This window comes from Salmo trutta, chromosome 2 (genome assembly GCF_901001165.1).
Source record: "Salmo trutta chromosome 2, fSalTru1.1, whole genome shotgun sequence".
NCBI lineage: Eukaryota > Metazoa > Chordata > Actinopteri > Salmoniformes > Salmonidae > Salmo > Salmo trutta.
The window spans coordinates 17,181,916-17,200,887 of record NC_042958.1 but is presented as its reverse complement, the minus strand read 5'-3'; the positions used below and the strand labels follow the sequence as shown (position 1 = coordinate 17,200,887).

General features: G+C 43.3%; 1 pseudogene; it reads left to right on the top strand.

Annotated features, from left to right (window-relative positions):
* The first annotated feature begins 14,074 nt into the window (after positions 1-14,074).
* On the top strand, positions 14,075-17,585 carry LOC115152260 (toll-like receptor 13; annotated as a pseudogene).
* Positions 17,586-18,972: the final 1,387 nt, after the last annotated feature.

Genomic DNA, 18,972 nt, shown 5'->3' with positions numbered 1-18,972 from the left:
GTGGAGGGATCCAAATTGTGGATTAAAAAGAAACCATGAATCATCAATGTACAATGATACCTTTTGTTTTTAAGCCCTGTATTTTTAATCCCTTGACATTATTTTTGGATCTGATTTTAATTGCTAACATGTCGATGGCCATAATAAATATATATGCCGATAGTGGATGAAACGTGGTTAAAGTATTAAACTGTTATTCAAAGAATAACGGTTGCATTCTCCTGAAAGCAACCGCATTGACAGATTTCAAAATAACTTTACTGGGAAAGCCAACTTTGCAATAATCTGAGTACTCTGGTCAAAAAAATACACTAGGCTATACAGATAGCCGCCATGTTGGAATCATCTAAATCATAAATAACATTAGCAATATTCCCTTACCTTTAATAATCTTCATCAGAAGGCACTTCCAGGACTCTCAGGTCCACATCAAATGTTGTTTTTTTCGATGAAGTTCATAATTTATGTCCAAATAACTCCATGCTGTTCCGTGTTGTTAGCGCGTTCGGTAGGCTACTCAAAATTGTTGTTAGCGCGTTCGGTAGGCTACTCAAAATGTAGGGCGCGGGAGGGAAAAAGTCATGACGAAAAGTAAAAAAAAAAATCTATTTACGTTCGTTCAAACATGTCAAACGTTGTTTAGCATCAATCTTTTGGTCCATTTTTAACGTGAAACATCAGTAATATTTCAACCCGACCTCTCCTGTGTCTTGAAACAAGTTTTGAAAAAGGTCTCGCCTCACATGAACGCGCATGTGCGCGCAATAATGAAGTGACGACATCCCAGGGACGTCAACTTCCCTTCCTTCTCATTCGGTCTCTGTTCATCATAGACGCTTCAAACAACTTTATAAAGATTGTTGACATCTAGTGGAAGCCATAGGAAGTGCAAAATGAATCCTTTGTCACTGTGTGTTTTATTGCCAATGACTTGAAAATAGTACAGCCACAAAATGTTCATCACCTGCTTGTATTTTTTCTCAGGTTTTTGCCTGCCATATGAGTTCTGTTATACTTAGAGACACCATTCAAACAGTTTTAGATACTTCAGTGTTTTCTATCCAAATCTACTAATAATATGCATATTCTATTTTCTGGGCCGGAGTAGTAACCTGTTTAAATTGGGTACGTTTTTCATCCGGCTGTGAAAATACTGCCCCCTAGCCCCTAGAGGTTAATTAACTCTTTTTTAAAAAACTTTTCGCATTGTGTGTGTTGTTCTGTATTGCTAGATATTGCTGCACTGTTCTAGCAAGAAAACAAGCATTTCGCTGCACCTGCGATAACATCTGCAAATCTGCATATGCGACTATTAAACTTTGATTTGATAACGCTTAGTTGTTAGCGTCTTCAAAAACACTTCTCTTTGGAATGAACAGCTCTTCAAAAATATTACATTGAATTCACTTTGTGCAATATGTATTTTTCCTTGTCAAGTGAAGCAAGTTGCTGAAAGAACACTTGTTATATATTGGAGCAACAGTGTGTGACTAGTCATAATATGAATCTAAAGGGAACCAGCGCGCTCTCCCAGAAGCTTGGCTGGTGCCTAAAATCTGCAAATTCTGACGAACAAAAAGGTGTAATGGCTTCGCACTCAAAAATATGTCTCATGAAGCTTACGTCATTATTAAATTGTTTTCACTGCATCAGGGATAGCGTACACAGACGTTTTGGCTTTATCGCCTTCAGTTTGTAGGTACAATTTTCTTTATATTCATAACAGCATTTGTAGTGAACAACCGATGAGCAGCAAATGCTTCCAATCTGGTTTGCCACTCATATGCCAATCAGGCACGTGGCTTTTCTGGCTTACCTGTATACAAGTTAGTCACAAAGAAATACGTCTGTGTACGCTGGGGTAGGGAGGCAGGAGGAGAAGTGAGTAAGAGGGGAGCCCCATAGAGCAGGCCCAAAATGCTGAGTCAGTCATTTCACTTATCAACCAGAGCTGTTCCAGCACATGACTTCGTGACAGACATGTTCCCATTGTCACCATGGTAACTGCAGAGATACGACCATTACACATGATACACCACAGACACAGCTCAAATGTATTGTGTGTGTGTGTGTGTTTCACCTCAAGGAAAAGGTTAGCTGATCTCTGTATTAAAATATTAAGACTACAAAAAGGTGTAGTTAGTCCGCACTCAAAAGGATGTCGCATAAAGCTTACTTCATTATTCAATTTTTTTTCACTGCATCAGGGATATGCCATCTCCTCTCTCACCTTCCTTCCCTCTCCCCCTCTCTCCTGGCTCTATCCTCTTTCCACTAAACCTCTCCACCTCTCTCCTCCTACAATACTCCTCCCCTGTCTCCCCTTCTGAAATTAAACTGTCGTTTTGAGCTACTGTATTAGAAATGTCTCTGTTTTTCACGTTAGCTGTCAATGTCAAGTACCCCGATAAAGCACAACTCTGGGTGACCTCATTCCATGTCATTTGAAATGTTTAGTATATAAAAACTAGTTCAGGCCTTCAATGTTTTCTTATTCCTTGATAATCTTCTGTTAGTCAAAAACAAGGCCAACTGATAGTGAGGAGCAAGTTACACAGGAAATAGATAATTGGTATACTGTCTCAATATGAGACATATAAGGGCATTGTACCTTGTGAAACAGGTTTTAGAACCTGGAAGTAAAACTGCATGTGAGAAGCGTAGTGAGAAGCGTATGTCCTCTTCTGCTTATGTCGAGTAAACAGTAAAAAGCTATATATTTTCACATTTACCTCTGTCTTGTTTAATTACATCTAGATGTTCCGCTAGCGGAACACCTGCTCCACTATCCAATGATAGGCGTGGCGCGAAATACAAACTCCTCGAATATCCGAAAACTTATGACTATTTTACACCATTTTAAAGACAAGACTCTCCTTTATCTAACCACACTGTCCGATTTCAAAAAGGCTTTACAACGAAAGCAAAACATTAGATTATGTCAGCAGAGTACCCAGCCAGAAATAATCAGACACCCATTTTTCAAGCTAGCATATAATGTCACAAAAAACAAAACCACAGCTAAATGCAGCACTAACCTTTGATGATCTTCATCAGATGACACTCCTAGGACATTATGTTATACAATACATGCATGTTTTGTTCAATCAAGTTCATATTTATATCAAAAACCAGCTTTTTACATTAGCATGTGACGTTCAGAACTAGCATTCCCACCGAACACTTCCGGTGAATTTACTAAATTACTCACAATAAACTTTCACAAAAAACATAACAATTATTTTAAGAATTATAGATACAGAACTCCTTTATGCAATCGCGGTGTCCGATTTTAAAATAGCTTTTCGGTGAAAGCACATTTTGCAATATTCTGAGTAGATAGCTCGCCATCACGGGCTAGCTATTTTGACACCCACCAAGTGTGGTACTCACCAAACTCAGATTTACTATAAGAAAAATTGGATTACCTTTGCTGTTCTTCGTCAGAATGCACTCCCAGGACTTCTACTTCAATAACAAATGTTGGTTTGGTTCCAAATAATCAATAGTTATATCCAAATAGCGGCGTTTTGTTGTGCGTTCAAGACACTATCCGAAGGGTAATGAAGGGTGACAAAAAATGTCAAAATATTCCATTACCGTACTTCGAAGCATGTCAAACGCTGTTTAAAATCAATTTTTATGCAATTTTTATGAGTTGTCTCGTGCACGCGTGCGCCAGTCTCATTGTTCTCAGATCGACCACTTACCAAATGTGCTACTGTTTTTCAGCCATGGCCTGCAAAGTCATCATTCAACGTTCTGGCGCCTTCTGAGAGCCTCTGGGAGCGTTAGAAAATGTCACGTTACAGCAGAGATCCCCTGTTTTGGATAGAGATGATCAAGAAGGCCAAGACATGGTCAGAGAGGGCGCTTCCTGTTTGGAATCTTCTCAGGTTTTGGCCTGCCAAATGAGTTCTGTTATACTCACAGACACCATTCAAACAGTTTTAGAAACTTTGGAGTGTTTTCTATCCAAAGCTAATAATTATATGCATATTCTAGTTTCTGGGCAGGAGTAATAATCAGATTAAATCGGGTACGTTTTTTATCCGGCCGTGTAAATACTGCCCCCTATCCATAACAAGTTATCAGCTTTTGTTCAGTTTGACTACTTGTTTGACTACTTCAGTATAGTATTATTTACCATTATATAAAGTTAACAGTTTATGAACCAAGTTGGTTAATTGCATTATCCATAGGTAGGGCTGTCAAATGAGTGATTAAAAAAGCTGTCTGTAATTGCATGATTAACTATGACTATAGGGTTGTTCCATATCATTTCAATCATTTTCTGTCAGCACCCCTTTTGATTTGAATGAAACCTTCCATAGCATACAGTGCCTTCAGAAAACATTCACACCCCTCGACTCTTTCCACATTTTGTTGGGTTACAGTTTGAATTCAAAATGGATTTCATTTATATTTTTTTGGTCACTGGCTTAGACACAATACCTGATTAATGTCAAAGTGGAACTATGTTTGTAGACATTTTTACAATTAAATAAATACATGTAAAGCTGAAATGTATTGAGTCAATATGTAGTCAACCCCTTTGTTATGGCAAGCCTAAATAAGTTCAGGAGTAAACATTTGCTTAACAAGTCATAATAAGTTGAATGGACTCAATCTGTGTGCAATAATAGTGTTTTGACAATTTTTGAATGACTACCATATATCTGTTCACCACAAATACAATTATCTGTAAGGTCCCTTAGTCGATCAGTGAAATTTAAACACAGATTAAACCACAAAGACTAGGAAGGTTTTCCAATGGGGGCACCTATTGGTAGTAAAAAAAAGCAGACATTGAATGTCCCTTTGAACATGGTGAAGTTATTAATTACACTTTGGGTGGTGTATCAATACACCCAGTCACAACAAAGATACAGGCGTCCTTCCTAACTCTGTTGCAGTTGAGGAAGGAAACTGCTCAGGGATTTCACCATGAGGCCAATAGTGACTTTAAAACAGTTTAATGTCTGTGATAGGAGAAAACTGAGGATGGATCAATTACATTGTAGTTACTTCACAATAATAACCTAATTGACAGAATGAAAGGAAGGAAGTCTGTACAAAATACAACTTTTTGAAATATGCATCCTGTTCGGCAACAAGGCACTAAAGTAATACTGAAAAAAAAAAAATGTTGGGCTGTACAAATTATGTTTGGGGAAAATCAATACAACACATCCCTGAGTACCACTCTCCATATTTTCAAGCACAGTGGTGGCGACATGTTATGGGTATGTTTGTAATTGTTAAGGACTGGGTAGTTTTTCAGGATAAAAAGAAACAGAATGGAGTACAGGCAAAATCCTATAAGAAAACCTGGCTCAGGCTGCTTTGCACTGTCACGACTCCTGCCGATGGTGACTCCTCTCCCTGTTCGGGTGGCGCTCGGCGGTCGTCGTCACCGGCCTACTAGCTGCCACCGATCCCTTTTTCCCTTTTCTGTTGGTTTTGTCTTTATTGGTTTCACCTGTGTTCTATTATTGATTAGTTGGGTATTTAAGCCCGTTTACCCACCTGTTCTGTGTGCGGGTTTATTTCTGTCGTTCACTGGTTTTTGTGTAGTGGAACGTGTTTTTTGGATCCTTGTGTTTTTTGATTATACCCTGTTGTTGTTCTTGGGTGTATACTCTCTTTGACTGTGCATGTATTAAAGCACGATAGCAAACACTCTTGTTTCCTGCACCTGACTCCACACCCACTACATCAAGCGTTACAGAAGCCCGCACCTTTAAGTATGGAGCCAGCAGGAGCAGCCGCCACCCCTCTCCCCTCTATGGAGGAACGGGTCCTCCACCACACCACCGTACTCCATCGAATCGGGTCGGCAATGGACCAAATGATGGAGAGGATGGACCGATGGGAGAGGAGTGGTCTCCTCTCTTCGCCTCCGACTCACCAGATGAGTTCACCTATTCCGCTCCCTCCTACGTCTGGTTCTGGCGCATTACGTCTTGCGCTCCCGAGGGAGTATGATGGAGCAGCAGCGGGGTGCCAGGGGTTTCTGCTTCAGATTGACTTATACCTGGCTACCGTGAGGCCGTCTCCCTCGGGAGAGGAGAGTGTGAGCCTCCTCGTCTCCTGCCTGACGGGGCGAGCGTTGGAATGGGCCAACGCTGTCTGGAACAACCCCAACTCAGCGAGAGAGAACTACCCTGAGTTCACCCGCCGTTTCCGGGCCGTATTCGATCACCCTCCAGAAGGCCGGGCGGCGGGTAAGCGACTGTTTCATCTCAGGCAGGAGACGAGGAGCGCGCAAGACTTCGCTCTGGAGTTCCGTACCTTGGCTGCTGGGGCCGGGTGGAACGACAGGGCCCTAATAGATCATTACCGGTGCAGCCTCTGGGAGGACGTCCGCAGGGAGCTAGCGTGTCGGGACACTACACTCTCCCTGGATGAACTGATTGACATGTCAATCCGACTGGACAATCTGCTGGCTGCCCGCGGGCGTTCAGAAAGGGTCCTGTCAGTTCCACCTCCTAGCCCTCCCGCGCCCATTCCCATGGAGCTGGGAGGGGCTGCATCTAAGGGAACCGGAGGAGGGCGCTCCTCCTGCACCAATTGTGGTCGCCGAGGACACACGGTCGACCGGCGCTGGGTGGTCCCTCTGGGAGTCGAGAAGGCAGGCAGAACACACCTCGTTCACCCCAGGTGAGTCAGCACCAAACTCACCCAGAACCCTCTGTTGGTCATATATTTTTTTTCTTTTTTTTCTTGATTTTTTCCCCTGTTCCTAGCATAAGGCGCTAGTCGATTCAGGCGCAGCGGGGAACTTTATGGATCGCGGACTCACCCTCAAGCTCGGAGTTCCACTAGTACCGTTAGATTCCCCCTTCCCCGTGCACTCCTTAGATAGCCGGCCATTAGGGTCAGGGCTGGTCAGGGAGACCATGGTGCCACTGGACATGGTAACACAGTGGAATCATAAGGAGCGAATTAGTTTCTTCCTTATCGATTCACCTGCATTTCCAGTGGTGCTGGGGGTGCCTTGGCTGGCCAGTCACAATCCCAAGATTTGTGGAAACAGGGGGTTCTCCAGGGGTGGTCAGAGGAGTGTTCAGGTAGGTGTCTGGGAGTTTCCATCGGTGCCACGTCGGTGGAAAGTCCAGACCAGGTTTCCACTGTGCGCATTCCCCCTGAGTATGCCGATTTGGTTCTCACCTTCTGTAAGAAGAAGGCGACTGAATTACCACTGTGTGATAAACCTCCAGGTAAACGCTGCGCTTCCCAACAGTCACATGTACCCATTGTCCCAGGAGGAGACGTTGGCATGGAGACATATGTCACGGAATCTCTGAGACAGGGGTTCATTCGGCCCTCCATCTCACCCGTCTCCTCAAGTTGCTTTTTCGTGAAGAAAAAGGGGGGAGGTCTGCGTCCGTGCATAGATTATAGAGGTCTCAATTCCATCACAGTGGGGTTCAGTTACCCACTACCTCTCATCGCTACGGCGGTGGAATCATTTCACAGAGCGCGTTTTTTCACGAAACTGGATCTCAGGAGCGCGTATAATCTGGTGCGTATTCTGGAGGGAGACGAGTGGAAAACCGCATTCAGTACCACATCAGGCCAGTATGAGTACCTCGTCATGCCGTATGGGTTGAAGAATGCTCCAGCCGTCTTTCAATCCTTTGTGGACGAGATTCTCAGGGACCTGCATGGGCAGGGCGTGATAGTGTATATCGACGACATCCGGATTTACTCCGCCACCCGCTCCGAGCATGTGTCCCTGGTGGGCAGGGTGCTTGGGAGATTGCTGGAGCATGACCTATACGTCAAGGCTGAGAAGTGTGAGTTCTCCAAACGAGCCGTCTCCTTCCTGGGTTATCGCATTTCCACCTCGGGGGTGGTGATGGAGTGTGACCGCGTTAAGGCTGTGCGTAATTGGCCGACTCCAGCCACGGTGGAAGCTCAGTCCGGCGGAGCGTAACTATGATGTGGGGGACCGGGAGCTGTTAGCTGTGGTCAGGGCTCTGACCGTGTGGAGACACTGCCTTGAGGGGGCTAGACACCCTTTTCTCATCTGGACTGACCACCGGAACCTGGAGTATATCCGGGCAGCTAGGAGACTGAACCCGCGTCAGGCATGGTGGGCCATGTTCTTCACCCGGTTCCAGTTCACTATTTCGTATAGACCAGGTTCCATGAACACTAAGGCCGACGCGCTGTCCCGTCTTTATGACACTGAGGATCAGCCCATCGATCCTACTCCCATCCTTCCAGCCTCTAAGCTGGTCGCACCGGTGGTATGGGAGGTGGACGCGGACATCGAGCGGGCGCTACAGTTGGAGCCTGCGCCTTCCAACTGTCCAGCAGGCCGTAAGTATGTTCCGCTTGGTGTCCGTGATCAATTGATTCGATGTGCTCATACGTTACCCTCGTCGGGTCATCCTGGGGTGGCGAGGACAGTGCTAGGCCTTAGGGGGATGTACTGGTAGCCCACCTTGGCTAAGGACGTGAGGTTTTATGTCTCTTCCTGTTTGGTGTGCGCCCAGAGTAAGGCTCCTAGGCACCTTCCTAGAGGGAAGTTACAAACCCTCCCCGTTCCACAGAGGCCGTGGTATCACCTGTTGGTGGACTTTCTCACCGATCTTCCCCCGTCTCAGGGGAATACCACGGTCCTGGTAGTTGTGGATCGGTTCTCTAAGTCCTGCCGTCTCCTCCCGTTGTCCGGTCTCCCTACGCCCCTACAGACTGCGGAAGCTCTATTCACCCATGTCTTCCGGCACTACGGGGTGCCGGAGGACATCGTTTCTGATCGGGGTCCCCAGTTCACGTCCCGTGTATGGAGGGCATTTATGGAGCGCCTGGGGGTCTCGGTTAGCTTGACCTCCGGTTATCACCGCGAGAGCAATGGGCAGGTGGAGAGAGTGAACCAGGAGTTGGGTAGGTTTCTGCGGTTGTACTGCCAGGACCGGCCAGGGGAGTGGTCCAGGTACATACCTTGGGCCGAACTGGCCCAAAACTCACTCCGCCACTCCACTAACATTTCACAATTTCAGTGTGTTTTAGGCTACCAGCCGGTCCTGGCACCGTGGAATCAGAGTCAGACCGAGGCTCCTGCAGTGGAGGATTGGGTGCAGCGCTCCAAGGAGTCCATTCTGGACTCAAGACGCCGGGTGAGGGGCCTGCAGTACCTCGTGGACTGGGAGGGGTACGGTCCGGAGGAGAGGTGCTGGGTGCCGGCGGGGAACATACTGGATCCAGCACTGTTGAGGGATTTCCATCGCCTCCGCCCGGATCGTCCTGCGCCTCGCCCTCCGGGTCGTCCCCGAGGCCAGTGTCGGTGCGCTGCGGGAGCCGCGCGTCAGGGGGGGTACTGTCACGACTCCTGCCGATGGTGACTCCTCTCCCTGTTCGGGTGGCGCTTGGCGGTCGTCGTCACCGGCCAACTAGCTGCCACCAATCCCTTTTTCCCTTTTCTGTTGGTTTTGTCTTTATTGGTTTCACCTGTGTTCTATTATTGATTAGTTGGGTATTTAAGCCCGTTTCCCCACCTGTTCTGTGTGCGGGCTTATTTCTGTCGTTCTCTGGTTTTTGTGTAGTGGACGTGTTTTTTGGATCCTTGTGTTTTTTGATTACACCCTGTTGTTGTTCTTGGGTGTATACTCTCTTTGACGGTGCATTTATTAAAGCACGATAGCAAACACTCTTGTTTCCTGCGCCTGACTCTACACCCACTACATCAAACGTTACATGCACCAGACACTGGGAGATTAATTCACCTTTCAGCAGGACAATGACCTAAAACACAAGGCCAAATCTTCACTGGAGTTGATTACCAAGAAGACAGTGAATTGTCCTGAGTGGCCGAGCGATAGTTTTGACTTAAATCTGCTTGAAAATCTGTGGCAATACCTGAAAATGGTTGTCTATCAACAAACAATTTTACAGAGCTTAAAGAATTTTGAAAAGAATAATGGGCAAATATTGTACAATCCAGTTGTGCAAAGCTCTTAGAGACCTACTCAGAAAGACTCACAGCTGTATTAGCTGCACAGATTATTCTAATAAGTGTAAGTGTTATTACTGATGATTCCCTTTGCCACTATTGTAAGCCAACGTTTTTCTTTTGGTTTGTCTTGCCTTCCTACTCAACATGGAATCTTTTGGGCTGGTTTGTGTGGCTTGCTTTACGAGGGGTGGTGTTTGAATTAGAATCGTCCCAGTCAATAAGTGCCAAACCAGCGGTAAGTTAACTGTTGCAAAACACTGTACATCAAAGTGAAGATCGAAATATACAAGTTATATCAATTTGTTTGTAAACATTGCAGGAATATTAAACATAATGTGGTATTTCCTTTGTGGATATTTGGGTGCATTTTGTCAAATATAATTTCAGCAAACGCTAGCTGGCTAATCACTGTGTCGGGGTGTTTTATGCATTTTGTACAGGCCACATGCGGAGAGTAGAATGATCTGTGGTGGCTGCATTGCATGATGTGCTATCCGTGCTGTTTCTCTATCAGGTACATTTGTGAAATTATTAGTATATTTTGCATTGTATTTTTCATATTTCCTGTTGTGGTAAACTTGTATTATTATTGGTAACTATGGTTACCCCAGTCAACAAGCACCAAACCAGCACACATGCAGAGTAGGATGAGGATCTGTGGTGGCTGCATTGAATAACGTGCTGTTTCCCATCAGATAATACATCTGTGACTGGTGCTACATGCTGGAGTCCTTGTCGATGATTGTTCACAATGCAAGAAGAGGACTGTTACATTAGATTCTATCTCTGGCACAAACTTTCAGACGGACACTGAGGGAACTCAAACCAGGTTTATTACACTCCAAATGGATGCTTCAGCTGGGTGCATAGATTCACAAAATCACACAAACATTTATATACAGAGAAAATGTAATGGGTGTGGCTTCTCAGGACTGTCCATCAGTTTCTTGGAATTGACCATCGTTTGCGTTGTTTTCTTTGCGGTCAGGCATGTTTGTGGCAATTCCTCTATATCTTGTCCTCTTGCGAATGTTTTGTGCAAACCCCTGCTCATCTTACTCACCAGACACTAGACCGAACATCCTGTTTGTCACGGTTGTCGTAAGGATTGGACCAAAATGCAGCGGTAATATGTATACTCATCTTCTTTTTATTTTGAAGAAGGAGAAACAACTAAATACGTATACAAAAAAGAACAAAACGAAACAGTCCTGTCAGGTGCAACAAACACTATACAAGGAAGCAACTACCCACAAATCCCATAGAAAAAACACCCCTCTTAAATAGGACCTCCAATTAGAAGCAACTAGGAGCAGCTGCTTCCAATTGAAGGTCAACCCAACAAACACCACATAGAAATAGACATACTAGAACTAACATAGAAATAGACTAACAAGAACATAACCCAACATACCCCGAAACACTCTAAACAAACACCCCTCTTAAAACAGAACATAGCCCAACAAACCCCGAAACACTCTAAACAAACACACCCCTGCCACGTCCTGACCAAACTACAATAACAAATAACCCATTATACTGGTCAGGACGTGACACTGTTCCCCTTACCTCAAACAGTAACTGTCTACACTCAATGTTCCTATGTCCTAACCATTAACACATAACATCTAGTTCTATGATTTATGTGACAGATTGAAATGTTGTTTACGGTGTTCATATAAGGACAGTAGTTCAGCACCTAACAGTCCCCTACATCCCATCAAGCTGTAACTCACACCAATCACACCACTGGCGTAACGCACTTTCTCTGGATCCTTCCACAAGGTCAGAGTTCGCCCTGTTGTCTATACTGAGTATTGCCAAACCAGACATCCTGAGACATTGTGCATTATAAATGTCCATTGCGCTGCACACAATTTAAACTTAGTCTTGAATGATGCATGCCAGGATATACCGAAGAGAGGGGACTCTATTGTCTGCTGAAGATGATAATCTGTTTGCATCTGCCAATTAAATGGCTGTCCATTATTCAGATGACCTGTCCCAAGAACTTCCTATACAGTTTTTATTTTTCTGTAACATGTTGAGGCCAGCAATTAATGATGTTACAGAGCTGCTGTATTTGAAGCACCACTCCCTTCTGCCTGGTTTCACTGATGTTGCTGCGACAATCAAGCTGTTTTACTATCCCTGTAACTGTTGATTCTGCAGAGAGATTGTTTTCTTAACTAAAACTCACTCACAGCAACCTAGCCCATAACAGATTAATCTATATTGTAACATTATCATAATTGCTGCTAATAAGCTAGTTATAAAGGCTGATGAAATAGGATGATTTGTATGTTAGAAATCTGTTTTTATTCTGTAAATATTGTATGTCCTTCACCTATGATGACACAGTTATTTGAAATGGATTGTATTTCTCTCTGTTATTTACATTAGATATCATGAAGCCTATACATTTTAAGCAGGAAGAATTTCGAGAGGAATCTCATTGGACTCAATTATTGATGATAAGGCATTTTTTCCTCTTAAAAAGGAATGTCATGAGAAGGAAATGGGTATACATATTCTCACTTTGTCATCTATGCATTATGTTGGGTTCTATTTAGTCCAGTAAATGGCTACTCAATGAAACACTGCAGAATCAGGGAATCTCTGTGCTATGTGATGGCAGGAACCTCAATGCCGTACCAGCAGACATTCCATCATTGGTGAGATCTGTAAACGTAGCAAAGAAAATAACATTTCACAGATAAAAAATGAGGACTTCAAAGATCTATCAATCCTCAAAATGTTAATCATGTACAGCAACAGGATCTCTCATGTGGAGAAGGGGTCTTTTTCAGACCTGGTGGCTCAAGTGCAGCTGAATCTGTCCTTTAACAAACTTAAGTCCCTCTCAGACCAAATGTTTAAGGGCCTGGACAACCTCATAGTACTACAATTGAAGGTACTGAACTTAACCAGCAACAAACTGCATTGTTTCAAGGAGCTTCAGCCCATTTTACAATTACCAAGCTTGCTGAAGTTGTTCATTGGGAACAACAGCTTGACCTCTTTGCAGTCACAGGAAATATCAAATAGGTCAATAGGGCTGACAGAGCTGGATCTATCCAGAAATCCTCTGGAGATCTTCAGTGTCACAGCAGATACACTTCCCCATTTAAAGAAACTTGACCTCTACATCTGTGGCATTAATGGAAGCATGGATTGGGATGTAGCGGACAGGTATTTTCTGAGGAACGTGAGCAGCCTCAACTTCACGTCTTTAGAGTGGATGAGTTCGCTGCTTCAGAGCATAAACTTTCTGTTGGTGTCTCTGGGGCTGGATAAAATAGGAAGAGATAATCTCATTAATGTAGCCTGCCACATACCTACACTGAAGTCATTCCGATTGCAATATATCAAGTCTAGTATTGTCTCTGACGAGCTGCTGCAGTCCTGTACACAGGTGACTGACCTGGACATATCAGGTAATGATATTACTGACCTGTCAAAAGCCGCTTTTCGATCAATAAACAATTTTAGATGTCTGAGACAAGACAACGATGGCCTCTCTTCTGTTGCAAATGCAACAATGAATCTCCCCACACTGAAAAAATTGGATCTCACCCAAAGCATAATGAAAACTTTAGGATGCTTGGATTTCTACAATCTAAGATGACTCGTAAAACTGTATTTTAGCAATAATTGAATCTCAAACCTTGTGTTTTCCAGGAATTTAGGGCCTTAAATACCCTGATTCTTGGAAGCAACAAACTCCTAAACTTGGGTGAAGCTTTCACGAAGGGTTTGCAACATTTAAAGAGCTTTGATTTGGCTTTACATGATAGTCAAATAAATACACTGGAAGATGGGGCCTTTGTGGGTTTTGTCACTTAAAATAATTGTCCTGCTTAACAATGTAATGGGTCAAAGTGAAATCCGAGGTGCTGTGGTCAAAGGACTTAGAAGCTTAAAAACTCTCAATATGGCTTCCAATGCTATCAAATATGAAAAAGATGATCCAGTCCAACCATCCTCCTTCACTGCCACCCTTCACTGTTCTATGGAAAACCTCTACATATTTATGCAGAATTATAGTAAGTATATGATACAATATTATCTACCTTCCAACTTTCTTGAAAGTCTGAAAATGTTATCAGAGTTCCATGCAGGGAATCTTCATATTATGTCCCTGTACCCTGACACATTCATTCACACACTCCAGTTGTTGTCCCTTGATATCAGCCAGAATTGGTTCAAAGCCCTCTCCCCAGAGCTCTTTCACCCAATCCCCAAGCTCAAAAGACTCACCATCTCCAAAACTAAACTTGAGTCATTAGATTTCCTTATAGAAGCCAATCTCACTCAAGTCCATTTCTTCTTCTCTGTATACATCAATGATGTTGCTCTTGCTGCTGGTGATTCTCTGATCCACCTCTACGGAGACGACACCCTTCTGTATACTTCTGGCCCCTCTTTGGACACTGTGTTAACTAACCTCCAGACGAGCTTCAATGCCATACAACTCTCCTTCCGTATCCTCCAACTGCTCTTAAACGCAGGTAAAACTAAATGCATGCTATTCAATCGATCACTGCCCGCACCTGCTCGCCCATCCAGCATCACTACTCTGGACGGCTCTGATTTAGAATACGTGGACAACTACAAATGCCTGGGTGTCTGGTTAGACTGTAAACTCTCCTTCCAGACTCACATTAAGCATCTCCAATCCAAAATGAAATCTAGAATCGGCTTCCTATATCGCAACAAAGCATCCTTCACTCATGCTGCCAAACACACCCTCGTAAAACTGACCATCCTACCGATCCTCGACTTCGGTGATGTCATCTATAAAATAGCCTCCAACACTCTACTCGACAAACTGGATGCAGTTTATCACAGTGCCATCCGTTTTGTCACCAAAACACTACCCACCATTGCGACCTGTACGCTCTTGTTGGTTGGCCCTCGCTTCATACTCATCGACAAACCCACTGGCTACAGGTTATCTACAAGTCTCTGCTAGGTAAAGCACCACCTTATCTCAGTTCACTGATCACCATAGCAGCACCCACTCGTAGCATGCGCTCCAGCAGGTATATCTCACTGGTCACCCCCAAAGCCAATTCCTACTTTGGCCGCTTTTCCTTCCAGTTTTCTGCTACCAATGACTGGAACGAACTGCAAAAATCTCTGAAGCTGGAGACTCATATCTCCCTCACTAGCTTTAAGCACCAGCTGTCAGAGCAGCTCACAGATCACTGCACCTGTACATAGCCCATCTGTAAATAGCCCATCTATCTACCTACCTCATCCCCATACTGTATTTATTTATCCTGCTCCTTTGCACCCCAGTATCTCTACTTGCACTAACATCTTCTGCACATCTACCATTCCAGTGTTTAATTGCTATATTGTAATTACTTCGCCACCATGGCCTATTTATTGCCTTAACTTACCTCATTTGCACTCACTGTACATAGACTTTTTGTTTTCTTTTGTTCTACTGTATTATTGACTGTATGTTTTGTTTATTCCATGTGTAACTCTGTGTTGTTGTATGTGTCGAATTGCTACGCTTTATCTTGGCCAGGTCGCAGTTGCAAATGAGAACTTGTTCTCAACTAGCCTACCTGGTTAAATAAAGGTGAAATAAAAAAAATTAGATAAAAAGGTGAGACAGAATAAAATTACATGGACCAATGAGACAGTGCTGCACTCTCTCCCAGCCTTAACTCTCCTGGATATGCAAAGGAATCCTTTCATTTGTGACTGCAGAAATGCTTGGTTTGTTCATTGGGCTGAGAGTAACAACCAAACACAAGTTGCTTATGCCTATGACTATCCATGTAGCTATCCAGACGATCTCAAGAACACTAAACTGTTGGACCTGGACACCCACTCCTGTTCAGTGGACCTAGGCGTCTTCTACTTCATCTCAACCACCTCTCTGGTCCTCCTCACCCTGCTGGGGTCCTTTATCTATCATCTCCTGAGGTGGCAGGTGGTATATGCCTACTACCTCTTCCTGGCTTATCTCCATGACACCAAGCGGAGGAACAGACAAGCTCCTCATCAGTACGATGCCTTCATTTCCTACAACACCCATGATGAATCCTGGGTCATGAGGGAGCTGCTGCCAGAGTTGTAGGAAGAGCAGGGCTGGAAGTTGTGTCTTCACCACCGGGACTTCCAGCCAGGTATCACATATTTAGCACATCAATTGGTCATTGTATTGAAATGCATTGTTATTTCAGACATTTTAGATGAATATTCTGGATGTAACACAGGCTTGTGTGAGTGACCTGCATCCAGTACAGCATTAAATGCCATCTGAAACAGGAAGTTGCATAATACTATGATTGTACAGATTCAGTTGCAACACGTAGTCAGCTGGTGTGTCCCAGTAACTACATACACTTACAACTAGTAGGTACATTGTCAAAAATCACTGCTTACAAAGGATTTGTTTCTCACCATGTTCCACAGGTAAACCCATCATAGAGAACATCACAGACGCCATCTACAGGAGCAGGAAAACCATCTGTGTGATCACCCACCGATATCTGGAGAGCGAGTGGTGCTCCAGAGAGATCCAGGTGGCCAGGTTGGTTTAATGTCTTTCTATTTATAGTTGTATGACTGTCCAGGGGTTTGTTTCCCTGAAGCTTCATAGCTAATATTCCCTTTTTTTCTCTCAATGTCCCAGACCCACTCCACTCATAGAACAGCAAAGTGCTTTATTTGACCGATGTTGTTTCTATATCAATAGACAATTGACATTCTAATATCGATTTGATAATTTTTACACTCTTGTGGCTTTGCGTCTGGGTTGTCGAGAGATAACTATGTGCGATGTGGTTAGCTTCAGGTATGATATTTTTTGGAAAATCACACCGTGTATGGGACTTGGATTGTCTACGCAAACACTGAAATAAGACTGCTCTCTCCAGCTTCCGTCTTTTTGATGAGCAGAAGGATGTGCTGATCCTGGTGTTTCTCGAAGAGATCCCAGACCACCAGCTCTCACCCTACCACCGCATGAGGAGGCTGGTGAAGAGACGCACCTACCTGAGCTGGCCAAGAGTTGGGGAGGACACAAGGGTCTTCTGGCAGAAACTCCAGGTGGCTTTGGAGACCAGGGACTTGCCTGCAGAAGAGAACCCCATCCTCACCGGGGTGGAGAGACAGTGACATAGACAACTGTCATGCTCCGATTTAAATTCTATTTTTTGTTTTACTTTTAAATATTTATTTTATATGTTACATGATTGAATAACATTAACCAATGCTAATTCTTAATCAATCCAAGGTTATAATTGGCCTACACTTGCTTAGTTACATGTGTTGATTACTTTTTCTATTAACCTAGCTGGTATTTCTCATTCTGATACTTCCTAACTCTTTTTTTAAAAACTTTTCGCATTGTGTGTGTCGTTCTGTATTGCTAGATAATATTGCACTGTTGGAGCTAGAAAACACAAGCATTTCACTGCACCTGCGATGACATCTGAAAATCTGCGTACGTGACTAATAAACTTTGATTTGGTAATTGTCTTTGGAATGAACAGCTCTTCAAAAATAAGATGTAGCATTGTTATTATTACATTCAATTCACTTTGTGCAATATGTATTTTACCTTTGTCAAGTGAAGCAAGTTGAATAAAGAACACTTGCTCTATTTTGGAGCAACAGTGTTTGACTAGTTTTAATATTAACACAAAGATCAGTTAACCTTTCCTTGAGGTGCAACACACACACACACACACACACACAGAGAGAGGTTTAGCCTTTCTGCTGAACTTATTAGAATATTTTAGCCTGACAGATTGCAAAATGATTCATATTTATTGATGCTGGATACAAGCATTTGTCTTTTTTGCCTGTCAGCTCAGCGATAATAGATAAGTCACCAACAAACCCACACCGAATCTGATTAGTTGGAATTATCACAGAGTATGGTCTCATTTAAATAAGATTACCACACAGACTGTTCAGGAAGTATTACACACTTTGCATAACAGCCTATTGTGATGTTGGTGCAAGATTGTGATATCTCCTAGGCTACAGCACAGCTCCAAACCATATGGCTTGAATATATCCCTAGAGGAGACATTGTAATATTACAGTAACCACCCATGTTTATTCATCAATTTGTCAACTGCAAAGCACTATTCGTATAATAGTCTTCTTTGTCGTCATACATTTTTGTTCGTACATTTTACTTGTATTATTGACAGAACATGTTGAACTGTTTGAAAGGCATTTAGACAAGTATTCTTGGAATTTGAAAAGGGGAAAGCAGTATTATTTGCATGTTGTCCTCAATCAATGAAATCCATATGTTGTTTCTGAAAAAACAGTATAATCAACATTAATATCTGTATCATGTTCTTTCATCTCTGTAACTAATGACTGTAACACTAATAAACACCCGGTCTATCAGTAACCCACCATGATAACATTAAATAGCTTCCCACTGGGCACAGACGTCAATTCAACATTTATTCCCCGTTTGTTAAACGTAATTTAATTGAAATGACGTGGAAACAACGTTGATTGAACCAGTGTGTACCCTATGTGTTTCCTTTACCCGCTATGGAATTCAAACAAATATACAGGAGATTTAAGAGTCCTGATTTCCCTTCTCTACCAACATGCTTCCCAGGGTTGGGCTAACAGCAATATGCTCTTACAGTGAAGGGCATTTTGTGTGTGTGTCTGTGTTTATGTCTAATGTTTGCCTATCTATGAAACGTACATGGTAGAGTTTGTAAGGTTAAACTTACAGGCTTTGAGGCAGTGCCACGTTTTCATGGAATGAGATTTACAGAGTTAACAAGAAACAGAGCTATTGGGTGCAGTGGACACTATCCCTCTTTCTTGCCTGGGAAAGCCATCATTCACAGTGGTTCATATTACAGTGAGAGAGTCTATTCGTTGTTATAACAGATTTGACCATTGGTCATGTACCATATGGATGATTAGGACATGTTAAGATAGTATTTGAACCAATCCTGGTTTGAGTTCCCAGGGCCCACTAACTACCCAAATCT